At 41.7% G+C, this 13687-nt stretch overlaps 1 protein-coding gene and 1 long non-coding RNA gene across 6 annotated transcripts in view; one reads left to right on the top strand and one right to left on the bottom strand.

The window, feature by feature from the left end:
* Nucleotides 1-1783: 1783 nt before the first annotated feature.
* LOC127555055 (uncharacterized) lies at nucleotides 1784-11001 on the bottom strand. The gene is made up of 2 exons (XR_007952148.1): nucleotides 10640-11001; nucleotides 1784-5025 (listed from the first exon to the last, which is right to left on the bottom strand). It is a non-coding gene; the product is annotated as an uncharacterized LOC127555055 (long non-coding RNA).
* Nucleotides 11002-11252: 251 nt separating this feature from the next.
* EMSY (EMSY transcriptional repressor, BRCA2 interacting) overlaps nucleotides 11253-13687 on the top strand; it is an 84630-nt gene continuing 82195 nt past the window's right edge. For all 5 annotated transcript variants that reach the window (XM_051987072.1, XM_051987071.1, XM_051987070.1 and 2 more), the window contains exon 1: nucleotides 11253-11336. The gene's annotated coding sequence lies outside the window, so the exon portion shown is untranslated. The remainder of the gene's footprint in view (nucleotides 11337-13687) is intronic.

Here is a 13687-nt window from a genome sequence, read left to right as displayed (position 1 = left end):
TTTCAAGGGGTTTGGCTCAGAATGGGAGGAGAGATATAGGATGATATCCTGGGGTATCTCCAGGGTTTAAAGATAGATTGTTAAGGATGGGGGAGATCTGGGCACTTCCCCTCTCTCCTAGGTCCTATCTATTTCTCTTGCATTTTTTAATCTCATTAAGGCTGCAGGCCTCTCCTTACTACCTAATCTGCTATTGCTCCAGGTCCATAAGGCAATACATCAGGCTCACAATGGTTTTGATACTATCCTATCACCCCAGTGTGGTACCAGTTCTTTGGTGTCTATGGATCCTGGCACAGGCCATGTAGCCATACATACCTCTCTTGAGAGGGTGGACCTTACTAATAAAGGAACATAGTAAAGCTTGGATTGTTCTTCCTCAGCATTTATATACGCAACTCCCTTTGAGAGTAACCCAAAGGAACAAAGCAGCTGAACAAAGTGTGAGAACTGAAAGTGGTCTAGGAGTTTCTCCCTATTTTTCCTTCTACAGTGTGGTAGTAGTTTGGCAAATAATGTGAAGGCTGGTTTAAAAACAGAGGAGCAACAAACAATAATAGTGAAAAGGGAGAATGGCATTTTAGGAAATAGGAATCCACGGTAGAACATGCTGATAACAGATGAGGAAGCAAAGGAAATGTTGAGAAAGCAGATATAGGATGCTATGAAAGAGAAAAAGAAATGAGGACAACTGTTATTGTTATGGGCTCCAGTGAGAGAGTGGAAGGAACAGACTGAGGGAACGGCAGAGATAATCAATGGGACCCAAGGTTAAAGCCACTTTTTTCTTATAACCTGATAACAAAACACTTTCCTCACAACAACTTTTCTCTTATAATCTGATTATAAAACACTTTCCTCACAACAACCTCATGAGGGCAGTATTGAAAATATTTTCATTCTACATTTGAGAAAACCAAGATTCAGGGAGGACTAGTAATTTACCCATTATCACAAAGCTGGATCTTCAGGTCTCATGCTCTTGCCACCATAGTGCATGTGAAAAAGTGTACTCTTTTTAGCTTGACCTGTCATCAGACTGTCCTCCCATCCACAACTGTGTATTCTGGCCAAGGGTCACTCAGCGAATTAGAAAAGTTAAATGGACCACAAGTCAGTATTGGGGAGTCAAGAGGCCTGAAGTCCCATCTGCAATGCCGTGTGGCTGTGTGAGAAATCAAGGAGGCTCTCGAAGCCTAGGGGATTCCTGGAGTTTCAGGGCAGCTGGCATCCTGTTTCTGGTCTTACTCAGAGAAATCATAGGTCCGAACCCCAAACAGGAAGAATGAGTAAAGAAACACACTGTGTATGGGTGGTGATGGTGAGAGCTGAATGGCTGAAAGGAGGCCCGGATAAAAGAGGGGTGGCCAAATCCTACCAGGGACATCTAAAAAGACCCTACGGAATAGGAAAGGAGCCAGCTCAATCTCCCAGAAAAAGCCTTACAGGGAATGAAGAAGTCCAAAGCAGCTAGGAGGGGGGCCTAGCCCAGTGCCAGCCCTCCAGGAGAGAAGACTTATTCCCCCATGTCAAATCTGGCCTCAGACATTCATTAGCTGGATGATCCTGAGCAAGTCACTTAACAATGGCTCATCTGCAAAATGAATGGAGGAGACAGCAAGCTGCTCTGTCAAGTTTTCTTTACCGGATAACCTTCTAGTGCAAATGTTCTCTGGAGAAAAAAACCAAACAAACAAACTTGATTCGATTTCTCAAGTCCACACAAGCACAGGACACAAATGTCCCCCCAAGCCTTGAATATTTTTTTTTTTGCTTTGTAAGCATTTTATTTTATTTTTTTATAATAACTTTTTATTGACAGAACCCATGCCAGGATAATTTTTTACATTATCCCTTGCACTCACTTCTGTTCCGATTTTTCTCCTCCCTCCCTCCCTTCCCCAAGATGGCAAGCAGTCCTATATATGTTAAATATGTCGCAGTATAGTCTTGATACCATATATGTGTGCAGAACCGAACAGTTCTCTTGTTGCACAGGGAGAATTGGATTCAGAAGTAGAAATACCCTGGGAAGAAAAACTGCAAACAGTTGACATTCATTTCCTGTGATGTTTTTCTTCTTTAATATAAGATGATAGTTCTCTCTGGGAGAAAGCAGGTTTCTCAGGGAGGTTTTCTGGAGGCAGCCTTAGTTTCAGTTAACTTGGTTCTAAGAGCTCTTGCAGCTTTGTCCTTTGCCTCTGCTCCCTTCAGCCTCTAGCCAGCACCAAGTTGAATCTGTTTTGCCTCCGAAGAGCTCTTGCAGCTTTGTCCTTTGCTTCTGCCTCTGTCTCCAGCCAGCATCAAGGTAAAAGTTGTAATGAATCTTTCTTGCCTCCAAGAGAGGGCTTCTGGCTCTCCCAGAGTGCTCTGTGTCTGGCCCAGAGTGCTCCTCTCCAATGTAATTCAGCTGAACTCTCTTCTGCCACCAGCCAGCCAAGTGGAAAATGGAATGAATCTCTCTCTGAGAGCCTCTGTTTCTTATATATGAGAAAGAGGAATTGTGGGATACGAGAAAGAGGGATTAGTTACACAGTTAACTTTGTGACTCTCCCATAATTGTGAATTCCAATGAGTAAAGGTGTAAATACAAGCACTGTATCAATTAGCTCTACTTAGTACCTTGTTTCAGGTTCTGGCCCAAAACATCTCAACTCTAATGATTTAACAGTTTGTAAAGATTCCAACAATTTCCCAGTGTTCTTTCTTTGGGTGTAGCTGATTCTGTCCATCACTGATCAGTTGGAACTGAGTTAGATCTCCTTGTCAAAGAGATCCACTTCCATCAGACTACATCCTCATACATTATCGTTATTGAAGTATATAATGATCTCCTGGTTCTGCTCATTTCACTCAGCATCAGTTCATGTGAGTCTCTCCAATCCTCTCTGTATTCATCCTGCTGGTCATTTCTTACAGAACAATAATATTCCATAACATTCATATACCACAATTTACCCAACCATTCTCCAACTGATGGGCATCCATTCATTTTCCAGTTTCTAGCCACTACAAACAGGGCTGCCACAAACATTTTGGTACATACAGGTCCCTTTCTCTTCTTTAGTATCTCTTTGGGGTATAAGCCCAGTGGTAGCACTGCTGACAGGTGTGTAGTGATATCTCAGAGTTGTCTTAATTTGCATTTCTCTGATCAATAGTGATTTGGAACACTCTTTCATATGAGTAGAAATAGTTTCAATTTCATCATCTGAAAATTGTCTGTTCATATCCTTTGACCATTTATCAATTGGAGAATGGCTTGATTTCTTATAAATTAGAGTCAATCCTCTATATATTTTGGAAATGAGGCCTTTATCAGAACCTTTAACTGTGAAGATTTTTCCCAGTTTGTTGCTTTCCTTCTAATCTTGTTGGCATTAGTTTTGTTTGTACAATGGCTTTTTAATTTGATGTAATCAAGATTTTCTATTTTGTGATCAGTAATGGTCTCTAGTTCATCTTTGGTCACAAATTTCTTCCTCCTCCACAAGTCTGAGAGATAAACTATCCTATGTTCCTCTAATTTATTTATAATCTCATTCTTTATGCCTTAATCATGGACCCATTTTGATCTTATCTTGGTATATGGTGTTAAGTGCGGGTCCATGACTAATTTCTGCCATACTAATTTCCAGTTATTGCAGCAGTTTTTGTCAGATAATGAATTCTTATCCCCAAAGTTAAGATCTTTGGGTTTGTCAAATACTAGATTGCTACAGTTGACTATTCTGTCTTGTGAACTTAAATCTATTCCACTGATCAACTAATCTATTTCTTAACCAATACCAAACGGTTTTGGTGACTGCTGTTTTATAATATAGTTTTAGATCAGGTACAGCTGGGCCACCTTCATTTGATTTTTTTTTTTTCATTAATTCTTTTGAGATTCTCGCTCTTTTGTTCTTCCATATGAATTTTGTTATTTTTTCTAGATCATTAAAATATTTTCTTGGAAGTCTGATTAGTATAGCACTAAATAAATAGATTAGTTTAGGGAATATTGTCATCTTTATTATATTTGCTTGGCCTATCCAAGAGCACTTAATATTTTTCCAGTTATTTAAGTCTGATTTTATTCGTGTGGAAAGTTTTTTGTAATTTTGCTCATATAATTCCTGACTTTCCTTTGGTAGATAGATTCCCAAATATTTTATGCTGTCGACAGTTATTTTGAATGGAATTTCTCTTTGTATCTCTTGCTGTTGGATTTTGTTGGTGATGTATAAAAATGCTGAGGATTTATGGGGATTTATTTTGTATCCTGCAACTTTGCTAAAATTATGAATTATTTCTAATAGCTTTTTAGTAGAATCTCTGGGGTTCTCTAAGTATACCATCATATCATCTGCAAAGAAGACGTGAATAAATTAATCACCCAAGGACAAAGCAAATATTGAGTCTACTATATACAGATCAGAGGGGATACAAATTAAAGAGATGGTTCTTGCTTTTCAAGAGCTCCCATTCTAACAAATGCTGCATGACGCTGAGTTCATATTCCAGCAGCTTTATGCCTCAGTTGCCTCATCTATAAAATGGGATAATAGTTTCACCATGTGAAGAAAGCATTTTGCTAACATTAAAGCATTGTATAAATTCAGCTGCCAATTTTAGCATGCCAAATTCCACTTTTTCCCTAACTTAGTATAAAATGCCATTCTGGGGCAGCCAGGTGGCTCAGTGGATAAAGCACTGGATTTGGAGTGGAAGACCTTAGCTTAAATATGGCCTCATATACTAGCTATATGACCCTAGGCAAGTCATTTAATCCTGTTTGCCTCAAGTTTTCTCATTTGTAAAATGGAAATAATAATAGCATCTGTCTCCTGGAATTATGGTGAGAATAAAATGAGTGGTCTATAAAGGTCTTGAAAATCTTAGCGTGCCGCTTAAATGCTAGATATTATTATCATTCCTTCTTGGGAAGTTCCCTTTTTCTATTCACAACTCTTGGAATCCTGGCTTCTATTCTGCAGAAGTGTGTGTATCCTACTTTCTCTTTCATTTTCCCAAGAGCAGTCCCTAAGAGAGAGGAAGAGAAAAAGGGAGGGAATTAATTAGATATATCTTCCCTATCTGCATTTAATGTAATTGGTGAAACATAGCCTGAAACTTCCCCTTCTCTATTGAAGTCTACCTGGATAACTGAGAAGACGAGTACATTTCTCTAACTTGTGTGTTCCAGATATTGGAATGCAAAAATTCCTCTTCAATTTATCTCAGTTACATAATAATAAAAATAATTATTAAAAATTGTAACAAAGGCATTTAAGGTGTCCTAAAAGTCTTTGTGCCATTTCAAACTTTAATAGCTTGGGATACCCCAAACTATCTTAAAGTTTCAAAGCACTCCGCACACAATAATCCTATTAGGAAGAAACTACAACTATTGCCTCCATTTTGCAAATGTGGAAACTGAAGTTCAAGGAAGAAAGAAGTGTTCATGCTTTGACAGAGCAAATATGTGCTGGAATTAAGACTGAGCCTAGATCTCCTAACTTCAAGTGCCATGCTTCTTCAGTCTTTAAAGAGACTTGCCCTCGATTTATGACTGATAGATTTATTTGCCATCATCAATATTCTTAGTTTAATATTTCTATTTTCAGAGTCAGCATGAAATGGAAAGAATGCAAGCCTGGGAGTTAAAGGCCTGGGGAAATCCTAGATCTGTCATTTAATAACTGTGTGGTACACTAAGTCCCATTTACGTTCTCTAGGACTCAATTTCCTCATCTACAAAATCTTTATATTTGGACTACATGTGTTTAATCATCATAAGGCTCAAATGAGATGACAAATTTAAAGTATTTTGGTAAACCTTAAAATACATATGTATTTATATCATTTTTAGATTTATATTGTAAACTTGCACAGGGCAGGAACCGAAGGGCAGAAAATGATGTTGCTGGCCTGGATCTCAAGGGAATTCTAGTGCTAGTTTTATCAAACTGTCTGACCTTAGGCAAGTCACTTGGTTTTATTTAACTTATCTGTGAAAAGAGGGAATTGCACTAGAAAATCCCAAAGATCCTTTCAAAGACTAACATACTGTTAATCAATGATCCTTACTTATATTTAACTCTCTGTCTAGGACTAGACAATCAAGTTTTTGATAAATGCTTTTGGAGGAAAGCAGGTATGTTCAGTGAGCAGAATGCTACAGTGATAGGTAAGACCTGATGCTGCACATGGGCAGGTTTGGACTTCCTTCATCTACCAGACTTGTTTGGCTTTCTTGCCCCTTGCCTTCTGAGCACCTGCCTCTCTCAAATCCTGTCTCCAACATTTAGCAGCTGTGTGGTCATCAACAAATTACTTAATAGTTATTTATGTATTCTCTTCTTCTCTTGCCTTAGATTAAAAGTTCTTTAGGAAGAGAACCTGGATTAAATCTTTCTTTGTAACTTTAGTCACTAGCATAGCACCTTACACAGCTGAATAAATGCTTGCTGAATGTGTTCCATTTCAGATACCACATTTTGGGGAGGATACAGATGAATTGTTTAGAAAAGAGCAATCTTGATGGTGGTTGGACTTAAGGGTAGACTGAGAGATTAACTGGAATTTGGGAGGCTGAGGCTAGAAGAGAGAAGATGAGGCAACATACAGAACAGTAGTTTTATAGTATGTGAATAACTGTCATTTGGAAGAAGCCTCAGACTTGTTCTACTTGAGCAGAACTGGGAGTAATGAGTGCAAGTTATATTACAAAGATTTAGGTTTGATGCAAGAAATAAACAAACATTCTAACAATTAGAAACATGGGCTTCTTTAGATGCTCACTTTCATTACACACCTTCAAGTGAGATTGCAGAAGAGACTCTTGGTTAGATATGCCTTTGACTAGATGGCTTCAGAGGGTCCTCCCAACTCTTGGATTGTTCAATATGAATATAAAGGGGAAGCACTTTTTTAGCTGGGGTGATCCAGAAAGGCTTTATAGAGGGGATGTTATCTGATCTGAATCATGAAGAACATATAGGAAGGACTTCACCAGGTAGAAATGGCTGAAGGAGAGGGCAAAGGAGACAGTGTGAACAAAGGCACAAGAGATGAGAAGAAATGCAATGTGTTTGGGTGATGACAAATAGTACATCTTGGCTAGATTACAAAAATAAAGGAAGAAAAAAGCATTAGTGCTTTACAAATATTGTCTCATTTGATCTTATAACACTGGGATGAAGATCCTTTTTTATTATCCCTATTTTACTGTTGAAGAAACTGAAGGCAGTCAGAGGTAAGTGACTTCCTAATTCTATGCCCAACCCTCTATCCATTGTCCTACCTAAGAGTCTCTAAAAGGGGGAGCAGTGAATAAAAAGAAAAAGACAGTTCTGGGAGTTTAAAATTTGGGAGCCATTCATACAGAAATGTTAACTGAAGCCACGAGAGTGGACAAGATCACAAAGGTAAAGGGAAACGATCCAATAATAAAGCATTGGGGAACACTTATATTAAGTACAGAAGAACCCATAAAAAACAAGCGAGTGGTTAAAGAGATAAGAGAATCTAGGTGTCATGCTAGCCAATGGAGAAGCACATCAAGGAAAAAAGGTGATCTAACAGTGTCAAATATTTCAGAAAGGTCAAGGAGAAAAAAGGCAAAAGACATAGTACTGCATATGGTGTTATGAAAGTCAGTAGGAACCACTAAGAGAGAAGACTCAGAGGCCAGGCTGTAAAAAACTGAAGAGGTTTAAAACTCATTCAAGATTTTGAATCATCAGAAGGAGATAAATGGGTAAAGTTCCTGCAGATATAAGCTCAAAGTGAAGGATGCTGTTTTTTAAGATGGGGACACCCAAATATGTAGAAAAAGAGTCATTGGTGCAGGAGATATCAAAGAGCAAGAGGGCAAAAAGGATGGAAATATATGGAATTAAGGCTAGAAATGGAAGGGTTAATCTTTGGCTAGAAGGGTTAGGAGATGGAACAAAAGGAAGGAGATGAGGTCACAGTGTACTTGCTCTATACCTGTCATTTATAGCTTAATTCCTTTTGGCTGAGTCCTGCTTTAAAAATCAAATCTTTCCTGGAGGGAGTCGCATCTTCAACTATCATCAACTGTTACCATATTGTCCTGTTAATACCATAGTAAGAATACTGACTGGAAGAAAAGAACACTTTATGGAAGATCAGTGTTGGCAGATAAACCTAGCAGTTCTGTCCAGGACCTGTTCAAGAATTCTCCCATATTTGCATATAAACTGCAGTCACAGACCGGGGTTTAAATCATGGCTTTGACTCCTTAGAGAGAGAAAGCATTGGGTGATGGGCAGGACAAAGGGATTTGGAGTCAGATCTGGCTCAGATCTGGCTTTGAGTCTTGGCTCAAATACTTTGTAGCTGCATGTAGTGGTCAAGTCATTTCCTTTTCTGGGCTCCAATTTGTCCACTTGTCAAGTGAAGATTAGGATCCTTTCCAATTCTGAGATCTAGTCTTGGTTCTTTCTGCCTCTTACTAGGGTTTTATTACTGTGAGCTATTAGTTCACATTATTATTATTAGTTTATTAGCCTCAATTATGTAATTCTAGGCAAGCCATTTCCTTAACTACTTTATAGGGCTGTTGTGAGAACCTTACTTCCGTCATTTACTAGCTCTATAAACTGAAGAATTATTTTTTACATCTTGGACTTTTATTTTTCTCATCCATAAAAAGGGGTGGCTGATTAAGAGTCTAACCTACAAGACTGTGGTAATGAGCAAGACTCATAAAACTTCATTTTTGTATGAAAGTTGTGATTTCATTGGCACAAGAAGTTCACAATGAGGAACTTCCCTTTACAAAAGCAGATCTACCACAGATCTCAGAGAGTGGCCTGGGCCGCATTAGCAAACTCATTCAAAGTCAACAAGGAGGAAGACTAGTCTTTATCTATCCTGCTTATATAAATCCTGTACTGGATCAATAGTAAACTACATGTTAGTACTTCAAGACTTACATAATGCTCTCTTCACCAGAACTGTGATGAAAGCCAGTTTCATCATATTATTAGTCTTTCACAGAGAAGTATCTAGGTGATACAGTAGAAAGAACCCAGAACCTGGAAACCAGGAAAACCGAGTTTAAATCCTGTCTCATACTTACTGACACACATTGTTATCCTCAAGAAGCTCCAGGAGGGAGGAAGACTGCTTTTCTCCAAACAGGAATGCCTACTAGCTATGTGACAGTAGGCAAATTACTTAAACATCTTTGTACCTTAGTTTCCTTATAGACAAAATATAAAATGAGGATGGTAAATATTTACATCATAGGGTTGTTAAAAGGATCATATGAGTATAATATGTAAAGTGCTTTGCAAATCTTAAAATTCATATAAATGTTAGCTATTATCAAAGCTAGCCCTCCTCACACCCACTTTACAAAGAAACTGAACCTCAGAGAGGAAAAAATGGCTAGCTTAATTCAATCACTTCTACTAAATGCCTGGACTTTTTCTTTTACAAAATTTTTATAAATTTACATTTTATTTTAAGTTCATGTATATCTGCCTCCCATTTCCCATTTCCCCTTCCCCCATTGAGAAAACCAAAAATAAAAGCCATGTCACAAATACGAATAGCCAATCAAAACAAATTCCTGCACTGGCTGAAAGAAAAAAAAGTTTCAAACTGCACTCTGAATCCATCCTGTCAGAATATGGATAGTAGGTTTTTACCAGGACTGCTCTAGAATTGTAGTGGTCATTGTGCTGATCAGAGTTCCTAAGTCTCTGCTAGTTGTTGCCTTTATTGAAATTATTTTATAACTTTTTTTTTCTCATTCTGCTCATTCTTCCCAGGATTCTTTGAAACCATTCCCTTCATTATGTCTTGCAAGTTAATATTCCATCATATTCATATATGATAACTTGCTCAACCATCTCCCTTTTATGTTCCAATTCTTCTAGTAGGTGCTGAATAAAAACTAGTTTGCTGACCACTCTGGCAAAAAGAAGGGTTATCAGAATTTTTTTGTAAATATGAATCCTTTTTTCTTTTCTTTTTGATCTCTTTGGCAAAATATCCCTAATAGTGATATGGCTGGGTCAGAAGGTATGCACAGATTAGTTAGCAGCTTTTTGGGCATCGCTCCAAGTTGCTTTCCAGAATGGTTGGACCAGTTTACAATTCCTCCAACAGGACATTAATGTCTCTTCCCCCTCATCCCTCCAGCATTTGTCATTTTTCTTTTTTCTCGACTCTGCCAATCTACGAGGTGTGAGGTGGAGTAGTTTTAATTCATTTTCTGTAACTGTTATTGATTTAGGACATTTATTCTTCCTTCTCTCCCCTCCTCCTCAATAGGCTACGAATAGCTTGGATTTCTTCCTTTGAGCACATCAGTGACAGCCAGCGCGTTTCCCATCAAACCACACCAGGACTCCCTTTAATAGCTGGGCTTTGACAACCTTCTCCTTTAATGAGATCAGGGTGAGCCCTGCTATCCTCGAAAAACTCCACGAGGTAAGAAGACTGGTTTCCTCCAAACAGCGACGCCTCAGCGCAACGAACTGTCCAAGGAGTCTCACACGCACGCAAGCCAACTCTCGGAAAAAGGAGCCCAAGGCTCTTTCCACCACACCCACCCCCCCTACACGCACTCGCGCTCACACACACCTGCTTGGGGCCTATCAGGTGAAGGACAGACCTGCCTCAACCCGGCGCGCTGGGGAAGAGGGAATGAATGAGAGACTGCGCATGTTCCTTTCCGGCATCCATACCGTCGTCTTCCGCTACCTGCCGCGGGAAAGCTGTTGGCCGTTGACGGGACTCGGTCCGGACCTCTGGGAAAACGAATCCATTCGACCGTTCGGCAGCGAACTGCCCCGCTTTCCTTCACCCACCGCTCCCTTTGGAGGGTAGACCGCCAAGCCTCCGGCTCGGACCTATCTACGCCATCTCGATCACTACGTGTGACGGCACACGTAGCCGCGAGCGCAATTGATTGGCAGGGCGGAGCGAAAAGGAGGCGAGGCGCGCCAAGAGCGCGGAGGGGAGGTGGGCAAGGAGAGAAGAAAACTACACTTCCCAGTCTCCTTCGCGCAATGTGAGATTTCAGGGCGGTGGACGAAGGTTTGGGCAGGTATTCGCAGCATGCCCCTGCCAGGGCAGCTTTGTCCCAGGTTAGGAAAGCTAGGCATGGAGGTCTCCACCACCATTTCTCCGTCGAAAGACAGGAATACCGTGGGCACTACAACTCCCAGGCACCGGCGCGCGGTCGCGCCTGCGCCTTGGCGCCCGTCGCCATCTTGCCCCCTTCTGAGGAACCGCAAAACAAACCCAATTCCTGCTGGCCCGGGTCTCGTCGGAGGAACCTTTTAGATGAGCCGCGAAAGGCCAGGCAGGTGGGTCGCCCCGGGGCCAGGTTTCGAGAAGGGGTGGCAGGCTGTCCTCGGTCTTCCGGGCCTGGCAGCACTGAGGAAAGCGCGGTGTCCCCCCTCCTTCCTCCGCCGTGCCCATCCTCCGTTGTCTCCTAACGGGATTGGGGGGGGCGGGGGACGGGGACTGGGGTTCGGGTCCTTCTGAAGACAGAGGAAGGCAGGCAGGCCCGGCCTGGAACCGGAGTTCGAGGGTGGCCGGGAGGTGTAGGGGCTCTCGCTGCTGCTCTTGTCCCCCTCTCTGCTTGTGCTCACAGCAGCCCCTGCCCCTCTCTGGCCTCCCTGTCCTCCCTCCCTGCAAAGCTAAGGGGGTTGCACCAGATGGTCCCCGAGGCCCCTTTCAGGTCTGACGTCCGGCGTTATTTCAGCTCCCTTCCTGCTCTGACATGCCGTGTTCTCCACTTCCCCGCGGCTCTGACATCTTAGGTTCTAGCATCCAGCTCTGACATTCCGTACTCTCGATTCCAAGGTCCTTCCCGGCTCTAACATCCCGGCTCTCTGCATTCTAGGGTCCTTCCGGCTCCAACATTCCTATGCTCCCCAAGTTTCAGGGTCCTTCTGGGCTCGAGAGCATCCTGTATTCTCTGTGACTGAGCGCCCTGCCCAGCTCTCCCATCTCTTGCTGTCCTGGTTGGAGGCTTCTTTGCAATCCTAACAGCCCGGGCTCTCCATATTCTAGGATCCTTCTGGCTCCAACATTCCTCTGCTCTCCATGTTCTAGGATCCTTTGGGGCCGCACAGCGCCTGTAGCTCTCTATGTCCCAGCGTCCTGCCCAGCTCTCCCATCTGGTGCAGTCCATTTCCTAGGATCCTTCTGGCTCCAACATTTCTCTGTTCTCCATGTTCTAGGGTCCTTCTCTAATTGATAACATCTGGTGCTGTCCTTGTTCTAGGTCCTTTCCAGCCATAACATCCTGGGCTCTCTAGGTTCTAGTATCCTGCCTGTGTTCTCCCTGTTTTAGGATCCTTTCCAGTTCTAACATTCTATATTCTCCATTTTCTAGGATCCTTCTCAACTCTATAACATTTCAAAGCCCTTTTCAGCTCTAACATCTGATGCTGTCTATGTTCTACATCCTTTCTAGCCACAACATTCTCAGTTTGATAATATTCTGTCCTCCCTGTGTTTTAAGGTCCTTCCTAAATCTAACATCTAATATTCTCCATGTTCTAGAGCCCTGAGCTCTAATAGTCTATATTCCCTATATATAGCTCCTTCCTAGCTCTAACATCCTGTGCAATTTATGTTCTGGAGTCCTTCCTGGCTCCTAAATTCCATGTTTGCTGGCCATTTCCAGCTCTGACATTCTTTGAATGGAGGTGCAGGGGCAGGGAGGCTACTGTTGGTTTCCTTGGGGTCAGCACTCCTGTCATTTGCTATCCTGCTGTGACACTGGGGCCCTCATGACATTGGGGGAGGGGAGGCAAACTGACTGTAGGGCTTGGAGGAGAAGGGACTTAAAAGTGTAGGAGTGGGAAAGGTAGGGATGAGGATAAGAAAAGTTGGAAATAGTGGGGGATGGGTGGGTAAACTCTTGTTGCTAAAGCTGTGTGCATATGTTTGGTGGGTGAGAAGCATAGAGGGGGGATCCTTTTGTGCCTCTCTGTATATGTGTTGGGGGGGAGTGAGAAAGGATGGGTGGCCCCTTGTGATCTTGTGTGCCTGTGTTTGGAGAAAAGCTGGAGCAGAGATGGAAGGGGCGGGGTGGGGAAATAAAGGTGTCCATTTATGATATTTTTGTATGATTTTTCAATGGTGTGGAGGCAAAGAAGAAAGATCCAGTTGGATGTTTTAGTATGTTCCTCCTATAATTCTGTGTGCATGTGTTTGGAGGGTAAGAGTTGGGAGAGGTAGAAGCAAAGAAGGAAGAGGGTAAAGGTAGATGTGTCCATCTTGTGTTTCAGAATGCTTGTGTTTAGGGAGAGAGGGAAAAAGTAAGGAAGTTGAGAAAGGGAGTCAAGCTAAGCATATATTATATAGAGGAGGCAAGCTCTAGACGATGGCATTTATGAGGGAGGAACAGTGGATTTGGACTGTGTTTTTTTTTTTAACATAACTAGGTAGCTGAGTTTCTGTGGTGATGTTTCTGGACTGTTGTGTCTGTCAGTCTTTGTTTTGGAGCATGGGAAAGATACTGTATCCTCTGCTTCCATAACCCTTGCCTAAGCAAACTGATTTCTTTTCATGGTTCTATTCCCTTTTTGAAACCTGCTGATCTGTCATTGTACTGTTGGTTTTAATTGCCCATTGATCATTTGGGTTCATAAAGAATCCAGGTAAGGAATGGTGGTCAACATTAGAGCAAATAATTGCCCAG

Source organism: Antechinus flavipes, chromosome 3, assembly GCF_016432865.1.
Source record: "Antechinus flavipes isolate AdamAnt ecotype Samford, QLD, Australia chromosome 3, AdamAnt_v2, whole genome shotgun sequence".
NCBI classification, from domain to species: Eukaryota; Metazoa; Chordata; class Mammalia; order Dasyuromorphia; family Dasyuridae; genus Antechinus; species Antechinus flavipes.
This window is presented reverse-complemented; position numbering and strand designations above follow the sequence as displayed.